Raw genomic sequence first — 15,000 nt, forward strand, 5'->3', positions numbered from 1 at the left:
TCTATCTCTGAACTCTTACAGTATTTAGTCCATCAATGTGTTGGGAAGCTCTTGAAGATTACCAAAGTATGTCAAAAGAGGTTCCCAGACTAACTGAAATTTGTCTGAGCATCTTATCGCAAATTTTATCTTCTCCAAATGTAAGAATAGCATTACATCTTTCAACCATTGTGCTGCTGTGGGTGGTATATTAGATTTCCAATGAAGCAGAATTTGCCTTCGTGCCAGCAAAGAAACAAATGCTATGATGTTGAGTTGTATCTTGGTCATGCTTGTTTCCTCATATACTACACCAAATAATGCTATCATTGCACAAGGTTGTAAAGTGACTCCAAGGACTTTAGACAGCACATCAAATATTTCAGACCAGTACCCTGTTAGCAAATGGCACGACCAAAACGTGTGTCAAATCTGCCACATTAACATGACACCTGACACAGCTACTATCAACATTTGGATAAAATGAAGAAATCTTCGCTCTACTCCAATGCAAGCGGTGAACCACCTTAAACTGGATTAGACTAAGCCTTGCACAAGAAGTACTATTGTTCACTCTTTTCAGAGCTTCAGTCCAAGTATCTTCAGAGATTTCAGTGCCAAGTTCTTTCTCCCATTTAAGTTTGATCCTGACCAGCTTGGCATTGTCCATTGACATGATCATTGTGTAAGAGTGTGCAGTAAAACCCCTCAACCAAAAAGGAACTTTCAAAACTGAATCTACAAGTGACTCATTAGGAAGGCTAGGAAACTGCGGGCTATGGCTCTTAGCAAATTGACGCGTTTGAAAATAGCGAAATAGGTCATTTTGTTGGAGGTCATATTTGGAACGTAAATCATTGAAACTACAGAAGGTTCCATCCGCATATAGATCACTGAACCTCATGATCCCTTTTCTATACCATGCTACAAAGGTGTGATCCCATTTGGCAGGTAAGAATTTGTGATTGTTACACAGCGGAGTATAAGTCAGAAGAGTTTCCCTCAGGTTGTTCTGCCTCCTAAACTGAGACCATATTTTGAGAGTAGATATTACCACGGGGTTGGATGTAAAATGTGATATCTTCATAGGAAAATTAGACGAAACCAGGGCAAGGAGAGATGATGATATGCATGACATGCCCTCCATTTCACACCAGTCTATACCTGGAGATTGAATCCAGTACGCTATTTTGTGGACATTTGCTGCCCAGTAGTAGCTTCTAAAATTTAGCAGAGCCAACCCGCCTCCAGCTCTTGGACGTTGTAAGAAATCTTTACTAATTCTAGGGTTCTGACCACTCCATATAAATTTAGATATTATTTTGTCAAGCTGACAGAAAAATGATTTGGATAAGAAGATAGGAATACATTGAAACAGAAATAAAAATCTTGGCAGAACGTTCATTTTAACACAATTCACTCTGCCTGCTAAAGTCAGATGCAAAATGTCCCATTTGTGTAAGTCTGATTTAAGTTTAGACATGAGTGGGGCAAAATTTCCATCAAAGAGGTTTTTAAATGCAGGGGTTATGTTAATACCCAAATATTTGAATCCTGATCTAGAAATATGAAATGGCAGAGCATGATCTGGGATTTGCATAGCTAATTTGTTTATAGGTAAACATTCACTTTTTGATAAGTTAAGTTTATAGCCTGAGATCTGACCAAAAGTATGTAACACTGAAATAATTGTATTGATACTTTGCATTGGATCTGATATGTAAAGCAACATATCATCTGCATATAATGATAACTTCATTTCCAGTCCCCATCTACTTATACCATGTATTGAGGGTGTTGATTTGAGGACCAGGGTTAATGGTTCTATTGCTAATGTGAATAATAAAGGGCTCAATGGGCAACCCTGTCTGGTACCTCTAGACAGAGAGAAACATTGGGAGCGCACTTGATTTGTAATAACTGAGGCTTTAGGGGAGGAATAAAGCAGTTGGATCCAGTTGGTAAATGTCTTACCAAAACCAAATTTCTTTAAAACAAAAAAAAGAAAATCCCATTCAACGCGGTCGAAAGCCTTCTCCGCATCTAATGAAACCACAACTTCTGGGGAATCATCAGATGAGGGACTATACAACACATTCATTAGCCGTCTAATGTTGGAAAATAAATGCCGCCCTTTGATGAAACCTGTTTGGTCAGTTGATATTATATGTGGTAATGGTGTTTCCAAACGTGTAGCCAATAATTTGGACAGTATTTTAATATCAGTGTTTAAGAGTGATACTGGTCGGTATGATCCACATTTTGAAGCATCCCTACCCGGCTTTAACAGAAGAGTTATGGATGCTTCATTAAGGGAGTCAGGCAATTTGCCCTGTGACAATGCATCAATAAACATATCTAATAGTAGGGGGGTTAGCTGATCAGAGAATTTCTTATAGAAGTCAATTGGAAAGCCATCTGGCCCTGGGGATTTTCCATTTTGCATGGCTGAGATGGCAGATCTAACCTCCTCAAGTGCCATCGGTTGATCTAGATACTCCTTGTGATTAGCAGATAGTGTGGGGACTTTAAAGGTTTTAAAAAAAGTCTGAAACAGTGATGTATCTTTCAGTGATTGTGAGTTATATAAATCAAAATAGAAGTCCTTAAAAGTAGCATTTATTTTTAGGGGGTCTGTTGTGATTCACCGGTTGCATCTTCAATTTTTGATATAATCTGTGCTGCTGACCTAGATTTAAGTTGATGTGCCAAAAGACGCCCTGATTTTTCTCCATGTTCATAATGCAATCCACGCGATCTCTTAATAAGTCGTTCCGTTTCAGAGGTAGAAATTAAGTTAAACTGAGTTTGTAATGATATTCTCTCTTTATAAAGAGATGGACTTGGAGAGGAGGAATATTTACTATCTAAATCAGATATGGCATCCATTAGCTGCTGTTTTTGTTTCTTTCTTTCCCTATTACGATGAGAAGAATAAGCTATTATTTCTCCCCTAAGATAGGCTTTAAGTGTCTCCCATAGCAATGATGGGGATACAGAATCCATTTTGTTAGTTTCCAAAAAATTATTGATGGCTATACCTATTGAAGTGCAGAATGTGTTATCTGACAGTAATGTGGTGTTAAATCGCCACTGTGGACGACTACTGTAGTTTTGTTGAAAATGAAGATCCATTAGTATGGGGGCATGATCTGATTCTACAATAGTGGAATACTCAACCTTCTCCACTGAATTCAAAAGTTTCTTATCTATGTAAAAATAATCTATTCTGGAATATGTGTGATGCACGTTAGAAAAAAATGAAAACGTTTTACTCTGAGGATTAAAATAGCGCCAAGGATCCACACATGCTGCATGGCTGAAAAATTCTGAAAACTTACAAGCCATTTTAGAGAGAGTTTGCACTTTAGGTTTGGACCTGTCCAAGTTTGGATCCATAACACAGTTAAAATCTCCCCCTAAAATCAACAGCTGGGTGTTAAGGTCTGGTAGCTGACAAACAACCCTTTGCACAAATCTAGCATCATCCCAATTAGGAGCATATATATATATTCACCAGTAATACAGGTATGAAAGAGTTGCCCAGATACTATAACATAACGGCCTTGTGGATCAGATATATAGCTAGATGAAGTGAACTGAATTCTTTTATGCATTATTATTGCTGTACCTCTTGCTTTGGTGTTAAAGCTAGAATGAAATATTTGCCCCACCCAATGTCTCTTTAAGCGTAGTTGATCTGCATTACGTAAGTGCGTTTCTTGGAGAAATGCAATATCAGTTTTCAGATTTTTTATGTGAGAGAGTATTTTACCTCTTTTAACAGGGCCATTAAGACCTTTAACGTTCCACGACGTAAACCTGACAGTTGACCCGCCAGCATTTACCCTATCAGCCATAACCACACAGAAGTCCTACAGATTTGCACATAGTGATCATTTCACCTTTTACATACAAAACGTGTGTCATGCCTTGATCTAACACCATTAAAGTCAGTAATAATACACAGTGAAATCCAACAAGTTGACAATGACAAACAGAACTAGAATGTAAAGTCCAGCCTACCCCATTATCCCCAATAAACCCAACCCCTCCTATCTCTGCTAAATTAGCAGCACGCAGGATTCGTCCCTTTTCTAAACGCTCCCAAAAACTCGTTATCAAAAACTTACTCTCTAGAGAGTCCCTGAGTCAACATCATAGTGAAGAAAACTCCTACATTCAAAGTACATATGAACAAGAACAAAACTAAGAATACATAATAATAAAATAAAAATAACAAACTGAAACATGCCTTAACAGTTCACGGCATACCATAAGTGGAGCCTAGCCCCGCAGCAGGCTACTTAGTGCTAGTTCGTCTCAGATGTAGCCATTAGCTTACTCTACCCGGTGTTCACGGCATACCATAAGTGGAGCCTAGCCCCGCAGCAGGCTACTTAGTGCTAGTTCGTCTCAGATGTAGCCATTAGCTTACTCTACCCGGTGTTCACGGCATACCATAAGTGGAGCCTAGCCCCGCAGCAGGCTACTTAGTGCTAGTTCGTCTCAGATGTAGCCATTAGCTTACTTTACCCGGTGTTCACGGCATACCATAAGTGGAGCCTAGCCCCGCAGCAGGCTACTTAGTGCTAGTTCGTCTCAGATGTAGCCATTAGCTTACTTTACCCGGTGTTCACGGCATACCATAAGTGGAGCCTAGCCCCGCAGCAGGCTACTTAGTGCTAGTTAGTCTCAGATGTAGCCATTAGCTTACTTTACCCGGTGTTCACGGCATACCATAAGTGGAGCCTAGCCCCGCAGCAGGCTACTTAGTGCTAGTTCGTCTCGGATGTAGCCATTAGCTTACTTTACCCGGTGTTCACGGCATACCATAAGTGGAGCCTAGCCCCGCAGCAGGCTACTTAGTGCTAGTTAGTCTCGGATGTAGCCATTAGCTTACTTTACCCGGTGTTCACGGCATACCATAAGTGGAGCCTAGCCCCGCAGCAGGCTACTTAGTGCTAGTTCGTCTCGGATGTAGCCATTAGCTTACTTTACCCGGTGTTCACGGCATACCATAAGTGGAGCCTAGCCCCGCAGTAGGCTACTTAGTGCTAGTTCGTCTCAGATGTAGCCATTAGCTTACTTTACCCGGTGTTCACGGCATACCATAAGTGGAGCCTAGCCCCGCAGCAGGCTACTTAGTGCTAGTTCGTCTCAGATGTAGCCATTAGCTTACTTTACCCGGTGTTCACGGCATACCATAAGTGGAGCCTAGCCCCGCAGCAGGCTACTTAGTGCTAGTTCGTCTCAGATGTAGCCATTAGCTTACTTTACCCGGTGTTCACGGCATACCATAAGTGGAGCCTAGCCCCGCAGCAGGCTACTTAGTGCTAGTTAGTCTCAGATGTAGCCATTAGCTTACTTTACCCGGTGTTCACGGCATACCATAAGTGGAGCCTAGCCCCGCAGCAGGCTACTTAGTGCTAGTTAGTCTCAGATGTAGCCATTAGCTTACTTTACCCGGTGTTCACGGCATACCATAAGTGGAGCCTAGCCCCGCAGCAGGCTACTTAGTGCTAGTTAGTCTCAGATGTAGCCATTAGCTTACTTTACCCGGTGTTCACGGCATACCATAAGTGGAGCCTAGCCCCGCAGCAGGCTACTTAGTGCTAGTTAGTCTCAGATGTAGCCATTAGCTTACTTTACCCGGTGTTCACGGCATACCATAAGTGGAGCCTAGCCCCGCAGCAGGCTACTTAGTGCTAGTTAGTCTCAGATGTAGCCATTAGCTTACTTTACCCGGTGTTCACGGCATACCATAAGTGGAGCCTAGCCCCGCAGTAGGCGACTTAGTGCTATTTCGTCTCAGATGTAGCCATTAGCTTACTTAACCGGTGTTGGTGAATGGATGTTGCGTTAGTCCTCCTGTTCGATAGAGACCGAGGTGTTGATGTTTCTCTCAACTTTTTGGGAGTAGAAGGTCTCAGCATCCGCTGGTGTTTCAAACATAAAAGTTTCCCCTCCATGGGTCACGCGTAAACGCGCAGGGTAGAGTAGCCTGAATTGAACTCCCTTCCGATAGAGAGCCGATTTGACGTTCTTGAAGGCTGCACGCTTCTTGGAGAGATTATAGCTAAGGTCAGGGTAAAACCTCAGTGTATTACCCTCGTATATTGCGTCTTTCTGCCTTGACCAACGCAGAACTCGCTCTCGGTCTTGATATCTGTGGAAGGCGACGATTATGGGTCTGGGTGACTGACCCTTTTTAGGTTTCTTTATCAGAGCCCGATGAGCGCGGTCCAGTTCAGGCGGTGTAGAGAATAGGTTCTCCGTGGTGTCTTTCAAAAGTGTGGATACAAAAGTAGCCATGTCGTCCCCTGTTTCACTATCCTCTGGCACATTTATAATACGAAGATTTACCCTTCTAGACCGGTTTTCAAGGTCATCAACGCGATCAACCAGCGTAGCATTTAGAGCTTGCAATTCCGTGATGCTTTCTCTGCCTTGAACAGAGCGTCAAAGTTTCCGCCTGTTGAAGTTTCCACCGCAGTGACTCTCCTTCCCAATGTGTTCACCATTTCGTGGAAGTTTACTATGGATGCTTGGATAGGCGCCAGAGACGTTTTAATCAACCCTGCCATGTCCTCTAACCCAGAGACGTTTTAATCAACCCTGCCATGTCCTCTAACCCAGAGACGTTTTAATCAACCCTGCCATGTCCTCTTTCAGACGTTTTAATCAACCCTGCCATGTCCTCTAACCCAGAGACGTTTTAATCAACCCTGCCATGTCCTCTTTCAGATGTTCGCATTGTTTTTCCATTTCTGTCGCCAACATAGCCAGGTCATTAGCCTTAGCAGCAGTAGCCATGTTAGCTATCTTGCCACTTGGTCTTAGGTTGGGCTTTTTCGGCTCAGTATCTTCCTTTGGCATGTTCCAGCAACAACAAAAATGTGGCAAATGTCAAAATAAACTAATGAAACGATTTCTTAGAAGTAAGTTAGTGTATAGTAAGGAGTTTTAAGGTAGTTATGACAAAGTTCTCAGGAGACTCTCATTCGCACGTCTTGTTCCTACATGTCCCAAACCGGAAGCCACACACACACACTCATGAAGAGAGTAGGCCCTCACACACACACACACACACACTCATGAAGAGAGTAGGCCCTCACACACACACACACACACTCCACCTCCGTCACACAGACTGCAACACACACACACACTCATGAAGAGAGTAGGCCCTCACACGCACACACACACACACACTCATGAAGAGAGTAGGCCCTCACACACACACACACACACACTCATGAAGAGAGTAGGCCCTCACACACACACACACACACACTCCACCTCCGTCACACAGACTGCAACACACACACACACTCATGAAGAGAGTAGGCCCTCACACGCACACGAACACACACACACACACACACTCATGAAGAGAGTACGCCCTCACGCACACACACACACACACACACACACACACACACATACGCACTCATGAAGAGAGTAGGCCCTCACACACACACACACACACACTCCAGCTCCGTCACAAGGACTGCAACACACACACACACACACACATTCATGAAGAGAGTACACCCTCACGCACACACACACACACACACACACACACACACACACACACACATTCATGAAGAGAGTACACCCTCACGCACACACACACACACACACACACACACACACACACACACATTCATGAAGAGAGTACACCCTCACGCACGCACACACACACACACACACACATTCATGAAGAGAGTACACCCTCACGCACACACACACACACACACACACACACACACACACATTCATGAAGAGAGTACACCCTCACGCACGCACACACACACACACACACACATTCATGAAGAGAGTACACCCTCACGCACACACACACACACACACACACACACACACACACACACATTCATGAAGAGAGTACACCCTCACGCACACACACACACACACACACACAGACTAGGTTTTCCCGGTTTCGTTTGTGCATTGGTCACCTAAAAAGTAGCCTATATAGTACAACATCCACATGCAATATCTTTACAACAATGCCTAATAATGACCTATTCATTTGGACAAATTTATACAGCCCTATGAAGGCTGAAGTTACCTTTAGTTTTGTCCCAATTTACGCTAACACATCGTGTTAGCTTTAACATCAGCCTATAAGCATTATTCCAGCTTTATTATACGGCTCTTCACAATGCAAGTAGAATGCTCCATTGACTTGAATGGGATTTCCGAAAGTTCTAGCGGTCATTATTTCTTGGGAAAGGACCTCTGAAAACAAGAATGACCGCTGTCAATGGCAACGGAGTTTGCTCTTGGAACTTTATTCAAAAGTGAAAGCAGACGGTTGATCAGCTGTGTTCTAACGAATGTTTGATTCAAGTTCAGCGTGTGTTGCGAACTATTTGTTTCTCAGCAAAAGCCACGACGAAACGGTAACAAATAAGTGTAAAGAGACATAGGCCCATCATGGAATTCATTTTTTCGTTTTGGCAAGTAGCCGTATACTAAGCGGGATAATGTATAGAACGCCGGTCATTATGGGAAAATAAGTCCCTCCGCTGGCGCGTCGGGGTCCGGTTCGCCCTGTCGGGACTTATTTTCCCCATAATGACCGGCGTTCTATACATTATCCCTTACGTAACGCTAATGTAACGCTAATGTAATGCTAATGTTTTGACAAGCACCACAATTTTACCCACCTTGCCCATCTGAAATAACTACTAGCTTTGCTCCCTCCATCCTTTGCTGCCTCCATCCTTTGCTGCCTCCATCTTTTTGTTGTTTTCAAAAACGTTTTATATCCATGATGGCCTTGAAGTCCTGAGTTAGTGAACTGGCTTAAATCAGTTTATTGTGAGCTGATAACCAGCAACCATAGATGGTAAAAGAAAGTAGCAAGCCTACAATTTCTGTAATTGCTGCGCCCGTGCGTTTTTATTATCTCTCTTGCGCAAACAAAAGTTGTGCGTGCATTAAGTTGATTTTGATAACGTGTTTACAAACTTTACTTTACCGAAAATATTGTAAATAGCCTACTGTCATGCAGTTAATGGGATAATGTGCAGAGTTGGGAAGTTATGGTAGGTCAACTTGGTGTGAACATACCAAGACACATATGGAGGAAATTGTCTCTCGTTGTTGAGTTGCCTGATGGTAAGAATAGTGCGTCCGGCCGTACATAATTACAAGGAAAAGCACGATGTGGTGTCTATGAAGATGTGGGAAAAGCACGATGTGGTGTCTGTGGAGATGTGGTGTCTATGGAGATGTGGGAAAAGCACGATGTGGTGTCTATGGAGATGTGGGAAAAGCACGATGTGGTGTCTGTGGAGATGTGGTGTCTATGGAGATGTGGGAAAAGCACGATGTGGTGTCTATGAAGATGTGGGAAAAGCACGAGGGATCATTGTGATGTCTATGAAGATGTGGGAAAAGAAGCATAAATCCAGCGTACACGACATTTCCATGAATCATGGATGTGTTGATGACATAAATTAGGAAATATTAGAGGACTTAATGAGACGTGATGTTGAACTGCATGCCGATGCCATTTAACCCAAATGCCCCAGCAGCAGCACGGGAGAGAGCAGCTTATCTGACAGAAGAACATTGCAAAAATCTCACCTTTTATTCATAGTGATCAGTTAGAGTGAGCCCAAAACATCGGAACGTATGTCTTTGTGACATTTCTGTATTTACATTTTGTCAAAAACAAAAATAGCACCACACGCTCCGATAGCAAACTGTTCCCAACTGAACAGTGCTTATAGCGCTGTGAACCGTTCCTGGCTGCGCCTGGCAATTCCGCCATCATAATAGCAATCCGCTATGGAACAAGCGTGCCTGTTGTTAAAGGGAATGTGAGATGACGCTCTGATTGGTTTATTGCACATTACGCCCAAACCACACCCATGAGTAATGTAGCTACTTCAGACCACCCCATTTTAGATTTGCGTCGGGCGCAACAGTCATTATCCCGCAATAATGAAGCAAAAAAATAAAATAGCAACAGCGCCCAAGATCCGCCCACAAAGCTCCTTGCGTTTGATACTTGTGTTTCAGATCGTTAAGATAGAGCCCATAGTCATGAAAAGTGACTACTTGTAACACAAAAAAAAGTATTTTTTTTCAAGGAACATGTACTCTTCATATTCCTTATGTGTTGTGTGTGTGTGTGTGGTGTGTGTGTGTGTGTGTGTGTGTTTGTGTGTGTGTGCAAGGGCCTATTCTCTAAATGATGTTTTCTAAACAAAGTTCGGGAGGAGCCCTTAGGGCTGATTGACAGCAATTAACTCACCTGTCATCCGCCACCAGGGTATTTAAGCCGGCCTCCTTATCCATATGTCACACGCCGCGGCACTCGCAAAATTATTGGAGTCGCAAAGCCTCGGTAGGCAGACGTAATGGAGCTGGGTCTTTTCACTACTAACCATCCGAAAGCTACATCCAGTCCATGGGCTACAGCCACCTGGTTCACCAGCGTTTTCAGGTCACTGCACAGAGCAAGGGTAGGCTACAACTATCGATTATGCTATAGCCTGCTCACCCCAGCATACTTCAAGGCTCTAACATCAGGCTGCTCCAAGTTCGCGTTTTTACGTCACAAGATGATCCAGGTAACTCGAAATGCTCTAAATTCTAACATGGCTCGCCACGCCAAGTGTCTGAAGTTTGTATCCACTATCCAGCGGAGGCCTATCTTCCGAAGATCACTCAATCCGTAATCCGTGTTGGCATCAGAAACGAACAGGTTTTGTTCATTCACTTCCTATAGTTGCCCAGTGACTTCTCATAAACTGATACTAGCGTTGTTGGATATTTAAGCTACTTATAACGAACCGATAAGCCTCAACCTTAAGTGCCTAGTATTTCCGCTGGCTTGTTCCGCAGGCTGTTTAAACAATGGTATAAGTATAAATATATATACTTTTTTGATCCCGTGAGGGAAATTTGGTCTCTGCATTTAACCCAATCGGTGAATTAGTGAAACACACTCAGCACACAGTGAGGTGAAGCACACACTAATCCCGGCGCAGTGAGCTGCCTGCTACAATGGCGGCGCTCGGGGAGCAGTGAGGGGTTAGGTGCCTTGCTCAAGGGCACTTCAGCCGCGGCCCACTGGTCGGGGTTCGAACCGGCAACCCTCCGGTTACAAGTCCAGAGTGCTAACCAGTGGACCACGGCTGCCCCGATGGCGCTGCGTCGCAGACGTCAGCAATTATTAAAGCGATAGTACACATTTGTAATTCGCGTCAGGCGACGCAGACAGCAAGGACCGTGATTGGTCAACTCCTTGATTGGTCCTGTGTCGATGGCTGGCGTTTCAAGTAGCTACTGCGGGGTATAGCAACAAGCTAGTTCACTGATATAAGCTTTGCAAATAAACTCAAGTCATATTTGGTTACAATGACTGGTTATCCATATGTTTTAAAATTAGCACTTCGCGAGCAAGCAGTGCTTTGTGGGCAGTTGCACTAAGTTCGCTCTCAGCAGGCCCTCAAACCCCAGTCTACAGCCAAAATATATTAATGACACTCCTTGAACACAGGTTTATTGTTTCATTCCATGCCAACACTGACAGGAGGGAGTGATCGCCACCCCCCCCCCTCCCCCATATTGACAGCTTATTAAAATGTTTGCTATTATCGCATCGCATACAATCGTTTATAGCATCGCAATTCATTATCTAATTGCAAGCTGCAATTATTTATGTCGTCTTCTTGTGTGACAGTTAGTGAAACACAACACTGTACTGACGTGCTCACCAATCAGAAGCGGCACAACTTTGGATATTAGCTAAATCTTGACATCAACATTAAAAAAAAAAAAAAAAACATATCGCTATTGCATTGCTCCCATCATTGGACAGCGGCACACATCCGCAGTACTCTCCATTTCCGCGGCATCTTGTTCCATAGGTCGGATAGGAAATTCCATCCTCCTTCGTCTTTTAAGTCCTATAAACCAATCTTTTCTCCTTCGCGCTCTATTCGTTCTCTTCTCCTGACCAGAAAGCAGGCTGCTCTTTTACATTACATTACATTTAGCAGACACTTCTTTGCCAAAGTGACTTACATATGTCAGCTATATTACAAGGGATCACATTGTCCCCGGAGCAACTTGGGGTTAAGTGCCTTGCTCAAGGGCACAACGGTGGAAGCCGGGAATTGAACCGACAACTTTCAGGCTACTGCACGCTAGCCCAGCTCCTTAACCACTACACTACCACCGCCCTACAGGCTACTGCACGCTAGCCCAGCTCCTTAACCACTACACTACCAACGCTCTTGACAGCGCTTTTCTTGCACCACACGCTCCAGAGCGTATCACTCCGCTGCTTCAGCCACGCCAGCGGCCCAGGTTCTTAACCACCGACTTCCTTCCCGCAGCATCTCCGCCGTACTTCCGGATCCGACTCCACTTCTTCAGACGGCCCCGGTAGCGACCGCGTCGCTACTTCCTCCGCCCCCTCTTCCCCTCCCCCACCCACTTCCCCCAGCCAGGACCCAGTCCAGGGCTGCCCCTCTTCCAGGACCCGGTCCAGGGCTGCCCCTCTTCCAGTCGTTCCGACGACTGCTCCCTCCCCATTCCATCAGACTTGCTATTCATGTTTTATCTGCCCATAACCCTGAATATGTCATGTTTTATCTGCCCGTAACCCTGAATATGTCATGTTTTATCTGCCTGTCATGTATTATGTGTTGTATGTTGTATCATGCTGAATATGTCATGTTTTATCTGCCCGTCATGTATTATGTGTTGTATGTTGTATCATGCTGAATATGTCATGTTTTATCAGGTAATGGTATTCTAAAAGTATTCTTTCAGCCCAGGTTGAATTATTTAAGGCTGCCACAGATAGTACGGAATGAGCTTGGACCCGATGCAACAACAGCTTCAGGGAGACCCATGCAGCAACTGCTCCGCTGAGCCCCTGCTACCCTGCTACAACGGCTCCGCTGAGCCCCAAGACCCATGCAGCAACAGCTACGCCGAGCTCCAGCACCCATGCAACGTCGGCTCCACCAAGCCCCAAGAACCATGCAGCAAAAGCTACACCGAGCTCCAGGACCCACACAACGACTGCTTCACTGAGCCTCAAGAACCATGCAGCAACAACTACTCTGAGCCCCAAGACCCATGAAACGATGGCTTCGCTGAGCCCCAGAACCATGCAACGACTGCTTTGCTCAGCCCCAAGAGCCATGCAACGACTGCTTTGCTCATCCCCAACAGCCATGCAGCAACAACTACGCCGAGCTCCAGCACCCATGCAACGTCGGCTTCACCAAGCCCCAAGAACCATGCAGCAGCAACAGCTACGCCGAGCCCCAAGAACCATGCAGCAACAGCTACGCCGAGCCCCAAGAACCATGCAGCAACAACAGCTACGCCGAGCCCCAAGAACCATGCAGCAACAACAGCTACGCCGAGCCCCAAGACCCATGCAACGACTGCTTTGCTGAGCCCCAGAACCATGCAGCAAATACACCGAGCTCCACGACCCATACAGCAGCAGCTACACCGAGGCCCAAGATCCGTGCAATGACTGCTCGGCCGAGCCCAAAGCCCCATGCAGCAACAGCTCCACCGAGCCCCAGGACCCATGCAGAAGCAGCTCCGCCGAGCCCATATGACCATTTAGGAACAGCTCTGCCAAGGTTCAGGACCCATCTAATGACTGCTCCGCTGAGCCCCAAGACCATGCAGCAACGTCTCTGCTGAACCCCGAGACCCTCGCGGCAGCAGCTCTGCTGAACCCTGACACCCATCGTTCCCACGGTTATGCAATACACAAATGTCCGCCGCTGAGCAAGCGCAACGAAGATCCACTCTTGTGTACTTGCCGCTTGCTTCGTTATACTTCGCAAAGGGTTCATGTCACAGCACTCTGATTCATCCTCCATCATGTTTACCGGCCTCCTTTGGGCTGCTGAGATGTAGTGAGTCTACATGCCCCTCGTCTCATTTCATTCCCGATGGCAGATCTTGAGTTAGACCAGGACACAATACGTTTACTACCAATCAGACTAAACCGATCAGTTCCGAAAAGGACACTCCATATTCATATCCAACATGTCCTCATATCGGTCAGCTAAAGCATCGCCTACTAGCCCGCTCTCTTCATCTCAGATGAAGGGTACCCATCACTCGTCACAGGTTCCAGACTCTAATATATTTCCTTGTCAAATCCGGTTCCCGCAGGCCGCTATGTGCATTCAGGATAGGAGCTGCTACTACAGCTGCATGCATCGTCCTATCAGAGCAGCAATCAAATACTGAGCCGTTGGTCCTCAGATGCTCAGATCAGTCCTACTGTACATCCACTCCATCTAGTGGATCTATGACTTGCTAAGCAAGCGTAAATGTCATTTCGGTAGTGGCCTTCCTTTCTGCTCTTTTGGGGTGCAAGCGGCCATCGCTCTATCACGATCTCCGCTTCAGGCATTCCATGACCACGGCCAGTTACCATGCCAAACACGCGCTTAGCTTATACACTCAGTATAGCAATCATGCCGACGGGCCAACTAGTGAAATGACTGTGTGTGTGTGTGTGTGTGTGTGTGTGTTGGTCAGGGTCTGTCCTACACTGATGATTTGCAGCCAGGCACACCATGTGGTCTAACGGAGGTTAAAATTGGAATTGCACATTTGTGTGTGTGTGTCTTGTCTTTGTGTGTGTTCCTGTGTGTGTGTGTGTGTGTGTTGTCTTTGTGTTTGTGTGTGTGTATGTGTGTGTGTGTGTGTGTGTCTTATCTTTGTGTGTGTGTGTGTGTGTGTGTGTGTGTGTGTGTGTGTGTGTGTGTGTGTGTGTGTGTGAGTGTGTGTAACACTAGGGTCATGTTTTACTGCAACCAAATATGTCTCTGCCACAGCACTCATCAAACAAACACACACACACACATGCACACACACACACACACACATGCACACACAGAGACACACAAGAAATGCACTCTCTCTCACACACACACACACAACAAATTCACAGACACACTCTCACACACACGACAAATTCAC

At 45.2% G+C, this 15,000-nt stretch overlaps 1 protein-coding gene across 3 annotated transcripts in view; it reads right to left on the reverse strand.

Annotated features, from left to right (window-relative positions):
• LOC143137405 (1-phosphatidylinositol 4,5-bisphosphate phosphodiesterase delta-3-A-like) overlaps positions 1-15,000 on the reverse strand; it is a 135,450-nt gene that overhangs the window by 106,325 nt on the left and 14,125 nt on the right. The gene's annotated exons all lie outside the window — the stretch shown is intronic.

The sequence above is a fragment of the Alosa pseudoharengus genome, unplaced genomic scaffold, assembly GCF_046254945.1.
Source record: "Alosa pseudoharengus isolate Yale_2024_CS ecotype anadromous, Long Island Sound unplaced genomic scaffold, YU_APseudo_1.1 YU_APseudo_1.1_scf_21, whole genome shotgun sequence".
In the NCBI taxonomy this organism is placed as follows: Eukaryota; Metazoa; Chordata; class Actinopteri; order Clupeiformes; family Clupeidae; genus Alosa; species Alosa pseudoharengus.